The sequence below is a fragment of the Benincasa hispida genome, chromosome 1, assembly GCF_027475165.1.
Source record: "Benincasa hispida cultivar pf3 chromosome 1, pf3_genome.v1.1, whole genome shotgun sequence".
Taxonomy (NCBI): Eukaryota; Viridiplantae; Streptophyta; class Magnoliopsida; order Cucurbitales; family Cucurbitaceae; genus Benincasa; species Benincasa hispida.
The window spans coordinates 14,499,611-14,512,409 of record NC_143478.1 but is presented as its reverse complement, the minus strand read 5'-3'; the positions used below and the strand labels follow the sequence as shown (position 1 = coordinate 14,512,409).

Genomic DNA, 12,799 nt, shown 5'->3' with positions numbered 1-12,799 from the left:
AAATTTTTTTTCTGATGGGTGATTAATACAGAATTATTAATGTAGAATTAATTTTCTTTATCTCTCTTTTTTCTCTTTGGTTCTCTTGTTCTTTGCCTTCTGAATTCTTTACACTTTCTTCTAACCCTAATGTCTTCTTGTTTGATCTGTGCGACTGCTTTGAGTTAACGATGGAAGAATCATGCAATTGTGTAGATGATGGAAGAAGAAAATGGAGAACGACCATGCAATCGTGTAGACGATGGAAGAAGGAAATGGAGAACGACCATTCAATCGTGTAAACGATGAGAAGAAATGGAAGAAGATGCATAACGATATACGTGGTTTGGCTTATTGAAGCCTACATCCACGGGAAGGAGAGAATTTTATTAAGAGCTAAGTCACAGATTCTTTCTTTTTACAAATTTTCAAGTTTTTCTTGAAGCTATGTATGTTGTCTCTACAAAATTTGTAAATGATGAGTATTTATTCTAATTTCTGATACAAGTAGTTACAATAACTAATGGTAAAAGTTAAAGAAATGTGAAATAGTTCTCGAATGTTGAATGTTGAACTTATATTCTTCAATAATCTTGACAAGGAAAAAATGTCAAGAAATTTGCTTGTGACTTTTTTAGAAAAATCTACAATTTTGACATTTTTACCTATAATTACTCTTGTATTTTGATTCAACAACCACATTTGGTATATATATATGACATACGTTCACCAATCAAATAAACAATAAACCATTTTCAATCTTATATATCAACCAAATTTCCACCAATATCTCTTTATAAAAACTTTACTTCTTTAACATCATGAATTCAACAACAAAGAAAACTAAATTTCCACCAGTTCAACAACAAAGAAAATCAAGTTCATCCGCAAGCTTGATATCATTATTGTATCCAAACTTCCTGAGCACAGTACATGTTGTCTCCAAACGCCCCTTCTCAATAAATAAGGCATGAAGAAAGAGTTACCCTGTCAAAGTGAGCCCACGATCATTCACTCTTTTAGGAAGTTTTTCTTGCACAACGCAATAATAATAAAATCATAGAAATTACTTAGCTAGAACCTTTTTCTTAACCCCCAAATTAAAATTCCCCAACTCCTTTGTCAAATATTTGTTTCTCCAATAGCAGGAACTCATCAGAAAAAAAAAAAAAAAAAAAAAAAAAAAGAACCCTCAAGCTTCACTCCTAAATGTCCGCACAACATACAAATAAAAACTTTAATCAGTGTCCTTCGAACTTCAAACATATAAATTTAAGCAACAAAACAACAGATAATAATATACATTAAACATTTGGAAAGCTACTACTCAGATTGACCAAACGTTTGTTTGGGTTTCTTTAGAACAGAACATAACACACAATACCAGCAAACCAAGTTATGTGTCAGAAACTAGTTGTCTCTCATTAACTTCATCAAAACATCAAGAAGATGGTTAACTTAAAATGTTGAAATTCAGACCAAAATTTTCTCACCATTTTGAGGTTGGATTGGAGCCAAATCTTGTACAATGGGAGTGGATTCAAGAGAAGATTCAACAATAGTGTTCTGAAGGGAGTATGAAAGATACAGAGAGAAAATTGTGAAATGAAAGTGAAGCAAAGAGTAAAAAGAGGGCAAATACAAGATAAAATTCACCTTAGTGCAGATGGACAACCTTAAGCGATCAACAGAAGGACGCAAACTTTGCTGTCGACGAAATGCAAATATCCTTTGAACCCTAAAGAACCTCTGAAATACAAAAAAAAGAAGGTTGAGTTTTTGAAATACGAACCTCCAAACCCTAAAATACCAAATGAATCTCTGAAATACAAAAAACCAAAGATTGGGTTGAATGCATAGCACAAGAAAACAAAACCTTGGAGATGAAGTCGAAGCAAAGCTGCGACGACAAGAAAGCTTGAGATGAAACAAAAGCTTGGGCAATAGGGAGGAAAGAGCGGTGGCAACATGAACGCTTCCATCCAGTTCGTGTGCTGAGACAGTTCGGTCTGTGACAAAAATGTACCTTCCTTGTGTTATACACTATCGACACTACACCAAATTGATTTGAGAGGTAGGCACGACCAAGACTGGCGCCAAAGTCACACATAATATATATCATATTGGCGTGCACGTCATGATCGTTGTGCACAGGGAGAAATAATAAATAGACTAGTTGTATCATATGACTATTTTTCTTGGTACGATTCAATCACGAGGGGATTTATCACACCTAACGGCACTTACTATTAGTAAGAGTTTTATTATCTTACATTTCCCAAATATATGATATGAACATTATTTAATATTAATTTTTTTTCATCATATGGAATAATTTTGTCCAAGATGTACAACAGTATTCAGTACAACACAATTTATCAAAGTTGAATTCAATGTGTGACCAAACTTTGGTAAATGTAGAAAGTATTATTCAACAAGTAAGACTACTTGATATTGCTGACTAATTGAAGACATAGACAACGACAACAAGGTGAAACTAATTTAGAGGCAACGAAGACAACCTCCTGTAGAGTAAGCGTCAGGCGGGTCGTCTTTTAACTTCATGTAAACTTCTATTTTGAAATTAAAGAACTAATTTATCTTTTTCTAAAGTAAACTCTAGGTTGTCTATGAGTTCTATTTTTTATTTGTGGAATATTTACTCTATCTTTTCAGAGAGAAGTACCACCTAATCAATCCAAAATTTTATTTTTAATATGCCTGCAAACTACCTACAAAATATATAATTAAGTTTAGTAAGGAAGAAATTTGTTAGTCAGATTTTTTTTTTTTTTTTTTAAAAAAAGCACAATCAAAATCGGAAAAAAAATAAAAATAGTCGAATTGTGGATCTCGTCCACGAGTTTGGCTTTGGCTAAGTCCACAGGGGCTGATATTGTGCTGATTGGATTAAAACATAATCATGCACCTAATACACGATTTTTCTTCCACCTACAACTACCCTATTTTTTTCCATACTTTTTCCGTCATCACTACTTTTGAAAATTATTTCCAATGTACCTCTCTGTCATTACTTTCAAAAACTATATTATTCTTGAACTTTCTCCTAATTTTTTTTTTAAAAAAAAATAAATAACAAGAAGAAAAGAAGAAAAAGGCATAAAAGGAACTTAGTAGATAATTGTGAGGTTAATTTATTACAATTATTTTCATCAAAATTGTGTGCTTAGTCTCAGATTAAATAAGTTCAAATATGGATAATATATGTATTTGTTTGTTGACTTTTTAAGTTTGATCGTTTCGATATAATGGTGATATAAGACTCGATTATATTAAAGTTGGAGGATTTTGGAGAAGTCAATTTTAACATGATTTATGGGATAAAACACGTATTTAACTTCTCAATGATCGAGATGGTTTCATTTTATACTCGAGTTGAACTAAAAAAACTGAATAATTGTTAGTTACACACATTACAAATAACTAAAGACAATTAGGGTTGAATCAAATTCGAGAGTAAAAATTGTTAGAATGAATTAAAGTTAGGACTATGAAATTATTGAATGAGTTAAAATTAGGACTACGCATGAGTGTTGATATCATATATTTTCTTAAACAAAATTTAGAATTCATCAAATTTGTTATAAGATTATATTACCTTAGCAAAAATAATTATTTTTGAAAGAGCTATACTAATGTCTTGTCAATCGATATTAATAACATTAACTAAACACGAACACGTTTTACTTAAAAAATGTAATTAATTTTTTAAAAAAATTTAAAAGCCCAAAAAACTTCAAATTTCAGAGTATATTTCAAAATTAGTATCACCTTAATTTGTAGGTTGTTTGTTAGAAAACAATGGAATCCCCTTGCCCAGTACTCCAAAAATAATTTTTTAAAAAATATTGGGAGCTACAAATTACATTCAAATCTTAATATAACTCGCTCAAAATTGATTTAAGCCACCAAAAAGATTAGAGGTTTAAATTCCTATATTTAAATATAATATTTGTTGAATTGAAAAAAAAAATTGATTGATACTAGACATGCTAACAAAACTATATCATTACAAGTCGAACCAAGCTCTAAAAGTTTAAAGCCTCGTGACACGATTTGATGTTACTGAGATAAAGATGCCATTTTTTCCTGTAAATGATGCATTAACTATTGAGTCGTATATGACTTAGAAAAAAAATATTGAACTATGAAATAGCATATTGTATGGATTATTCATGGAGAATAATTTTTCGTCCACGTGTTGAACATTTCCATTGATATTTTCACATTTGAGTTGAATAAAAAAAATTGTTATATCGTTAAAAATTTCATAAAACAGAAAATTAAGCAACAAAAAATGTTAGGTAAATATAACACAATTAATAAAATGTTAACTTATTTTAAAAGTGGAGAATATTTATTTATTAATTTAAATATTTTTTATTTTTATAATCTTTTAGAAATATCTATCGACATCGATATTCTATTGACATTTATGTGAAATTGAGATGTTGATATTTTTGTCTCGAACAACCTTTCAAAATGGATAATTTATGTCTCGTTTGGTAGCTTTTTTAAAAAAAAAATTAAGCCTACGTAAATTGCTTCCACTTCTAAACTTTTCTTTTGTTATCGAATTTTCGTCAATAGTTTAAAAAATCAAGTCAAATTTTGAGAATTGAGAAGAGTGGCTTTCAAAAAGTTGTTTTTGCTTTTGGAATTTGTTTAAGAATTCAACCATTATATTCAAGAAAGTTGCAAATCATGATAATAATTGTGGATGAAATATATATAATTAAAAAAAAATCAAATGATTATAAAACGGGATGTTATTTAATGTAATTAGAATATTTGGTGAGAGAAAAAGAAAAGGATTAAAGACGGTACTAAACGAAACCTACTTGGCTATATAAAGTTGAGACTTGGGAGGTTGTTTTAATTGGGTTTAATTTCCTTAATAAATAACGTGTTGTCTTAATTATGTGTTGCAAAGACTAAAATACCCTTTTTCCTATTATTCTGTTTTTGACAATTAACAAATGGGGTTTTGTGGAGACAGTCGTGTCTTTCAACGTCTTTTCACGTTGAACGGAGCACCACGCGCATGTATGGTGGTGGATAAGCAATAGAGATGACGTGTCATTACTCAAACACTATCTTTCAAAAACAAAATGAACTATATATAATCCATAAATAACTTTGTCTTTTTCTTTATTTTAGCTATGTCATTCTACAAATCTATATTAATGGATTTTTAAAATATAACTAGTATCTTAACTTTTGAATAAAATATCGTTATCTTAATAACATATACATTTTTTTTTTCTTTTGCAGTTAATAAATGTGAGGTAAAAAGATTCGAACATATAATTGGATTGATTCGCACACATATCTTAATTATTTAGGGTAAGAAATTGATTATTATAATCCTAGATTATTATAGTTGGGTTATAATAATTTATATTTGGGATGTAGATTATTTTAATTTGGATTATAATAGTATGTGTTTGAGTCTAAGAAGGAAATAGTAAAGAATAAAAAAATGATAAACTTAAAATAGTAAAAATTGAAGAAAATAGTAAATAATGTAGAAATTGGGGTTTTGAAATAGTATTGAATTGTAGCTAATTGAAGAATATAGAATAGTATTTATTATAGTTTTACTATAGGTATTGACCCGAACATACTCTTAAACTATTCATTGAATTTGAAACTATATCAATTTTCTTCCACATATTATTGTTTGATGACTTCTAAACAAAATTATTTCTATTAAAATGTTTAGGATAGTCGAAGATCAATTTCGATTTATTTCACATTAGGTTAAATAAACAAAGTTTACCATTTTTTAAAAAAATATATTTAGTATTTTAAAAGTTACAATATTAATTTTTGACTTTCTATCAACGTTCCATGATTATTATTGGAGTATAGATTTTTTCAAATTTCTTATGAAAATAGGAAAACGTGTAATGATGATGAGTTAGTTATGGACTCCAACCTATATTTATATTCATTATATTTAATTTCTTTTCAAATTTAAATAGTTGTAATTTCATCTCAATCCTAAATGAGTTATAAACTCCTATCTATGCGGGTTTGTCCTCGATTTGTATAGGTGAGAGTGGTCCAAGTCGCCGACTCAATAAATCTACAATTTTAGGGACATGACCAAGTAAGGAGTTGGTAACATAGCTACACAAGATGAAATTCACTCATTCCTGACTTTAGGATAAGTAGATGAGTGGTTCTCTTAAGTGCTAAATTTTGGTCCTTATTGACCCAGGAGAGATTTTGTTTATAGTTTGACTATAAGCATGTTATTCATTAGAGGATCAGTGAGACTTACGAAACAAGGTAATTACGGGATAAAATGGTAATTTAACTCGATTGTAATTATGAACAAATCGTGAAAAATCGAATTATTGGTAATTGTTATATCAATGGACATAGAAATATTCTACAATATGCATAGTGCAACTATGAGCCTTTAGTAAAGTGGCCCATAGTGAATGATGTTGATTAAGTGAATTAAAAAACTTAACTAATTAATGTCGAATCATTGGGCTTCTAATTTGTAAGTCCATTAAGCTCTCCTGCTAGCTCATTAAGGGTAAGATAAAGAATAATAAGTTTAGAAGAATTTGAATTGTTAAATTATAAGGGAATATATGTTAATTGTATATGATATTATTAAAAATAATGTATATAAATACATTATATTATAAAGTTAATTTTGAATAAGATTCAAAATTAAACTATGAGAGGATAATGCAGTTGAAAAATATTCAAATATTAAACCTGAATGAGATTCATATTAAAACTATAGGTTAAATTTAATATGAATAAGATTCATATTAAAATTATAGGTTAAATTTAATATGGGTGAGATTCATATTAAACCTATAGGAAAAATTCAATGTGAATGAGATACACAATAAAACTATAGGTTAGGAGAGAAAAAATACATTTGAATATGATTCAAATGTAATATCAATTAAATATATTATATTTAATTAATTAAAATCACTTATTTGGATTAATTAATAATTAATATTAAATTAAATAAGAACTCCCTTGCAGTTACGTAGGAGTGGGGTGAGGGGCATTCACTCCCCTATCTCATTATGCGGAAGTTGCTCTCTGCATTTTTTAAATCAAACAAAAGATTTTCTATTGTGCTATCATTCTCTTAGTTTTTTTCTCGAACTCTCTCATCACTCTCTCACAAGAACACAGAGAAAGATTTTCTTTGTAAAAATTTTCTTTTTCTCTTAATCTTTCAAAAGTTGGTTCCCACAAATCAAATCCTCACTGAAGGATAGCGGGGAAGACTTAGTAGTGGTGTCTAGTTTGTGATTGAAGAGTTTGTGAAATCAATGAATAATTGAGAAGGTTTGGAAGAAGTAGTCTTCAAAGGCAATTTTCTTCTTTACTAATTATTCTTTGTAAAAAAAAAAACCCATGCTGAAGTGTATGTTTATTTTTCTCTATATGTTTACAAATTTAAAACAATGATTAAATGTAGAAGTTATCAATCCCTTTAGTTGGAAATTCGATTTCTTCAATTTTTTACCTAATAACTAATTAGTCTATTAGAGTTTTTATAATATAAAAAAATTAGAGTTTTCAATGAATATATTTAAATGGTCTCTCCTACCGGTAAAATCATTAAATTTAATAAAAAAAAATTGACTAGATGACTAGGGAAAAAAATTTACATTTTTAACTTTTTGCATCTTCTCTCTTTATTTTCTCTCTTCTTCTCCGCCTATGGTTTTCACTCGAATCCCTCCTCCATTTCCATCTTCTCTGTTTCTTTTTTCATGTTTCATTCAAATACAACTATTCCTTCCAACTACAAACTTAATGTGTGATTTAAAATTTTCTAACATCAACTTTTCTACCAATTTTCTTTTATTTTTCTCTCTCTAAAACTTCAATCCCTTTTTCTTCACATTAACCTTGCTCCAGATGCTCCAGCGGCAAGGATGAAGCCATAGGGGAGCAGATTTTGAAATTTGATTTTGTAGTTAATTTTGAAGATGGGTGAAATGACACAAGGTTTATATCAAAATTTGTATACATCTACAAGTGGTCTTTCAGAGTTTCAGTAATTGATTTTGATATAGAACTAAACGAAAGGTATTATTGTCTAGTGTGTTAAGCTGCTGTAAACGTTTAGAGGTTGAAATTTGGAAGGAATTGATACCGAAATCCCCAGAATGCTCATGATTAAGGAGACTCATCCGAAAAATTAGGGAAGAAGTCCAGAATTAAGAGCAGAGAGTTAATTGAGAAATGAGACACTATTCCGAAATTGAGGTGGATTTCTCTAGTTGATAGTTGCCAAAGATTTTGTTTACCCACAAACACAAAGAAGAGGAAAAATAAGTAAAGTCAGAAGGTGATTTTGAGTTGTGTACTATGTTGTTCATCACTTATTTTTCTTAAATTATGTTTATAATTTAAAATTCAAGAGAATAACGTAAATTTTGTGTTAAAAAAAAAAAAAAGAAAAAAAGAAAACGGAAATTTTGTGACCTCCAAAAGCTGTTCTCCGGCGTACGCGTCGGTAGTTTATTGGGCAAAATCTGCTACATTTACACGTGTCGCAATTATAGACGCCATCTCATGCGCACGAGACGCATGGAAAATATTTCCCCCGATTTGACGTTGACTGGTCAAACCAATCAATGTTGGCCACGTGCGATCCATTAAGTCGGAGAATCATTCAAAAGTAGCAGTTCTGTGCTCAAAAGCCTACTTTATGCCACGTAAGAATCAAGATGATCTTAATGAAGTCTCCACCGTTGGATCTCTTCTCGCTCAAAACTTCGATCTTCAGCGAACGACAACGTCTGTTGGAGCTTTTCGCCCTTTTATTTAAAAATTAGGAAGGACTTTTTTTTTTTTTTGAAAAAATATACATATATATAAAAATAGTAAATAAATCAGGGAGAAGTTTTTTTTAATATAAAAACATGCGTGGCGGCTGGCGCCGTTTAATAATTTACAACTTTTATTGTTTCGAACGTCTTTTTACGTAATGGCCATATTATTATTATTACCATTATTTATTATGTTCCCGATTTTAGATTTAAAATTTGTTTTCATTTCTTCTCCTTAAAAAAAAAAAAGTTTGTTATGGGTAACTTTTTACAAAAGAATGAATCCAATAAATAAGAGAAAAAATGGGCCACGACCAAAACAAAATCGTGATGGTCAAGGAAGGAGAGCTAGACCTCTGGCCTAACTCTTCCATAGTTGAGGAGCCTAATAACCATATAGTGCAAGTTTTTTTTATTTTAACAAAAAATATTTATTTATTTAAGAACTTGCTATCAAGACATGATTTTTACACTTCTCCCGATAGAGATGGTTTAAGACCCACTTGGGATAATTTGATAACCAAATCTCATTTAAAGTACAACATTTTGCTTTTTTGCGATACAATCAACTAGGTAATTCCCTTCTCGTTTGCAAAATTCCAAGTTAATTGAGGAAATTTTTTTTTGGAATTGTCTATGATTTCCTCTACCCAACAATCAACTAAACAATGACCATCTTTTTCATTTTTTATTATGTAAATTGCTTGCATGTAGTCAAATTTAACAATTAGATTTGACAATTGAAGGGCTGTAGCAAAATGTACTCCTTCTTTCAGAGCAAGGATTTTTGCAAGAGGAGGATCGAGAGTCATCTTTAAGGATCGATTTGAAACACCTACAAGTTCACCTTCTGAATTTCGAAGAACCGCACTTAAACCCGTAGAAGGGGGATCTGAGTTCCAAGTTGCATCTACATTCAATTTTATAACATTTTGAGGGGGAGGTACCATGTAATGGGATATTCGGGTAAGTCATTCTTCTTCATCATATTAGGGCGACTGGTTCTTGGCTTTTGAAATTTCTTCAAAATATTTTAATATCCAATCTACTACTAAATTATAATTGGGGGGTTGGTTTTTCTTATCTTATCTTGTTTCTATCATTCCAAATTGCCTAGCATGCGATTGCATAAATGCTCAAGTTTCTCACCAGAGCTGGTCTTGTTGATGGCGTATCATCTATCTTTGAAGCTCTCGTTATGGTTTTCTTGGAATGTCTATGAAGATGTTAATTTGCTCCAAATCAGGTTTGCCTAAGTACAACTGATCAATGAGTGACATGTAGATTCCAACGAGCAATGACATATCGAGCAAACAGATGAAGTATTCACTTCCCTTTTGTAAAGTTAAGGTTTATAGGTATTATATCATGAATTGCTCGCCAACAAAATAATTTGATTTTTTAAGTAGTTGATAAATTCCATAATTTATTCCAAAAAACTTCATATGAGTTTATGCTAGATGGTACTTCTCTAATTTTTGAACTGATAAAAACCTTGTATTCACTTTTAACAGAATAACAACTTTTTTTTTTTGGTCAAAATGCCAAATTCATTCATCTTGAATTTTTTTGTTGGTGGGAAGGGTCTTGATAACATCTATATCCTCCTTTAATAAGCAATTATCTAATTTATCTTATTCCCATTTTAAGTAAGTCTCAACCCCATAAAAGGCTTTTCCAAAGATAAGATGAATTAGGAATCCAATTGGCTTCAATAATAGATAAGTCTGGATAATAGATACTTTTTATAACCCTTGCAACAAGAGAGGAATGATGTTTTAATAGTCTCGAAACCTATTTAGTTATAAAGGCTTGATTAAAACCCAAAATGTCTCTTAAATTTAGTCCACCTAATTAAGCTTTTATGGAGACATAAATAACTCCCTCTCTTCCAATGTATCTTCTTTTTATCACCATTTGAACCCCACCAAAACCTAGCAAAACTCCGAGTGATTTCTTTGTAATTTTTTTTTGGCATTTGGAATAGACTCATAGCGTAGGTGGGTAAGGCTTGACCCACACTTTTGATCAAAGTTTCCTTCCCTGCTATTGAAGAAAACAATCATCTCCGTCCTTTAACTGAACCTCAAACTTTTTCTAAAATGTGTTGAAAATCCTTTGTTTTATTTCTTGTAAAAGATGTTGGTAGACCTAAATAAGAGCCAAGATTCTCCTTCCTAATGACACCCATGATATCACTAAAATAGATTCCCCATTTTTCTATAATATTTGGAGAGAAAATGATGGCTGATTTTGAATAGTTGACACTCTCACTTGAACTTACTTATAAAGTTTCAAGATATATTTAAGATTTTTCTAGTTCTTTTCATCTACTTGACAGAAAATCAGGTTGTCATCAACAAATAGTAAGTGGGATATTCGTGGACAAGATTTGGAACATTTAATACCACAGAGAATTCCTTCCTTGTTTGCTTCTTGCACAAGAGAAGACAATCCTTCAGTAACAATTAAAAACAAGTAAGGAGATAAAGGATCTCCTTGTCTCAAGCCTCTACTTGGAATAATAGATCCTTCAGCTTCAGCATTGATAATAATAAAGAAAGTAACTGTAGATATACAATCCATAATTTGAGAAATCCAACTAGGATCATAACCAAGTTTAGCCATAATATTCTTAAGAAAACTCCATTTCACCCTGTCATAACCTTTGCTTATGTCTAATTTAAGGGCGGCAAGACCCTTATTTCCAGTTTTCTTGTTAGATAAATTATGGAGACATTCATGACCCTATATTATCAGTAATTGTTCTACCCTAAATAAAAGTAGACAGGGATGACCTTGCATAAGCTTATAGGTCTAAAATCGCCTATATTAGTTGGATTCTTAGCTTTTAGAATAAGAACTATATGAGTATTATTCCATTTTCTGATACTTTCTTTGTTATTCAAGATGTCAAAGCAATTGCTTATTGTGTTGTGGTCAACTATATCATAAAGCCTAAGGCCTTTGTAGGAAACATTTGAGAAATAGATTTTTTCACTTCTTGTTTTGTATAAGATGAAAGTAGTTTATTATTCATAGAGTTGTCCATTTTCAGTTTAACAGATTTAAGCACCTTATCAATGACACCCTGATTAGGAAAGGAAGAGGAAAAAAGCTCATGAAAGTAATTGATAGTTGTTTGTTCGATGGATTTCAGATCTTCTGTCAGGACCGTTGAGAATTAAGAATACCATTAATCTAGTTTTTACTTTTCCTCATTGAAGTTTTTTTTATAGAACCACTCAGTGTTTTGGTCTCCCTCCTCCCTAGACCTTTGTTTCCAGTATATTTACTCCTCTTTCAATAATCTATCAAGCTCGAATTCAATTTCATGATTTTTTTCATAAAATCAACATTGTGAAAATTACTATAAGCATCCTTTAGCTCTTTCTTACAATTTGTTATTTTGTTTTAAAAATCTTTTGTTTTAGTTTTCCCCCAACTTCCAAGAGCTCAGGAACAACTATGATGGTTCTTTTGGAGGGATGATGAAAATTGATCCTTCTGACTCTACTTACCATTTTTATCAATAATTTCTTAGCACTCTGAGTAAGAGGTCTAGTTTTCTCCGAATTTGAAAATATGATTTCTGGTTATTTGTAAAACTTGTTTGTTAAGAAGTAAGTTGAATTCGATAGGTCTATGAGCAGTATTGGTCCAATCTAGGTGGTAAACTAAATAGTGATTAAAAAAGTCAAAAGAGGAATTGCAAAGAAAACGGTCCGAGCACTCCCAAATATAAGAATCTTGAGATTTTCTAAACCAAGTGAAATTAGAGCCTTTAAAATGAATGTCTTTCAGGTTACACTCATCCAAAGTTTCCTTGAAAGCTCAAGAAGCCTTTTATCTCTTTAAGTCTCCCCTAATTTTTCTTGAACTCTCAAAATTTCATTAAAGTCGCCTCCGAATAACCTAAGTCTCTCTCATTATGAAGGTGTCTTTCCATGTTAAGGTTTTTTTTATTG

The 12,799-nt window shown here is 30.4% G+C and overlaps 1 long non-coding RNA gene across 2 annotated transcripts; it reads right to left on the bottom strand.

Annotated features, from left to right (window-relative positions):
- Positions 1-719: 719 nt before the first annotated feature.
- LOC150038261 (uncharacterized) lies at positions 720-1,985 on the bottom strand. Of its 2 annotated transcripts, XR_016527164.1 has the most exons (4): positions 1,856-1,985; positions 1,636-1,728; positions 1,473-1,545; positions 720-966 (listed from the first exon to the last, which is right to left on the bottom strand). It is a non-coding gene; the product is annotated as an uncharacterized LOC150038261 (long non-coding RNA). The 2 variants fall into 2 exon arrangements; XR_016527162.1 differs by having other exon boundaries at positions 1,473-1,728.
- Positions 1,986-12,799: the final 10,814 nt, after the last annotated feature.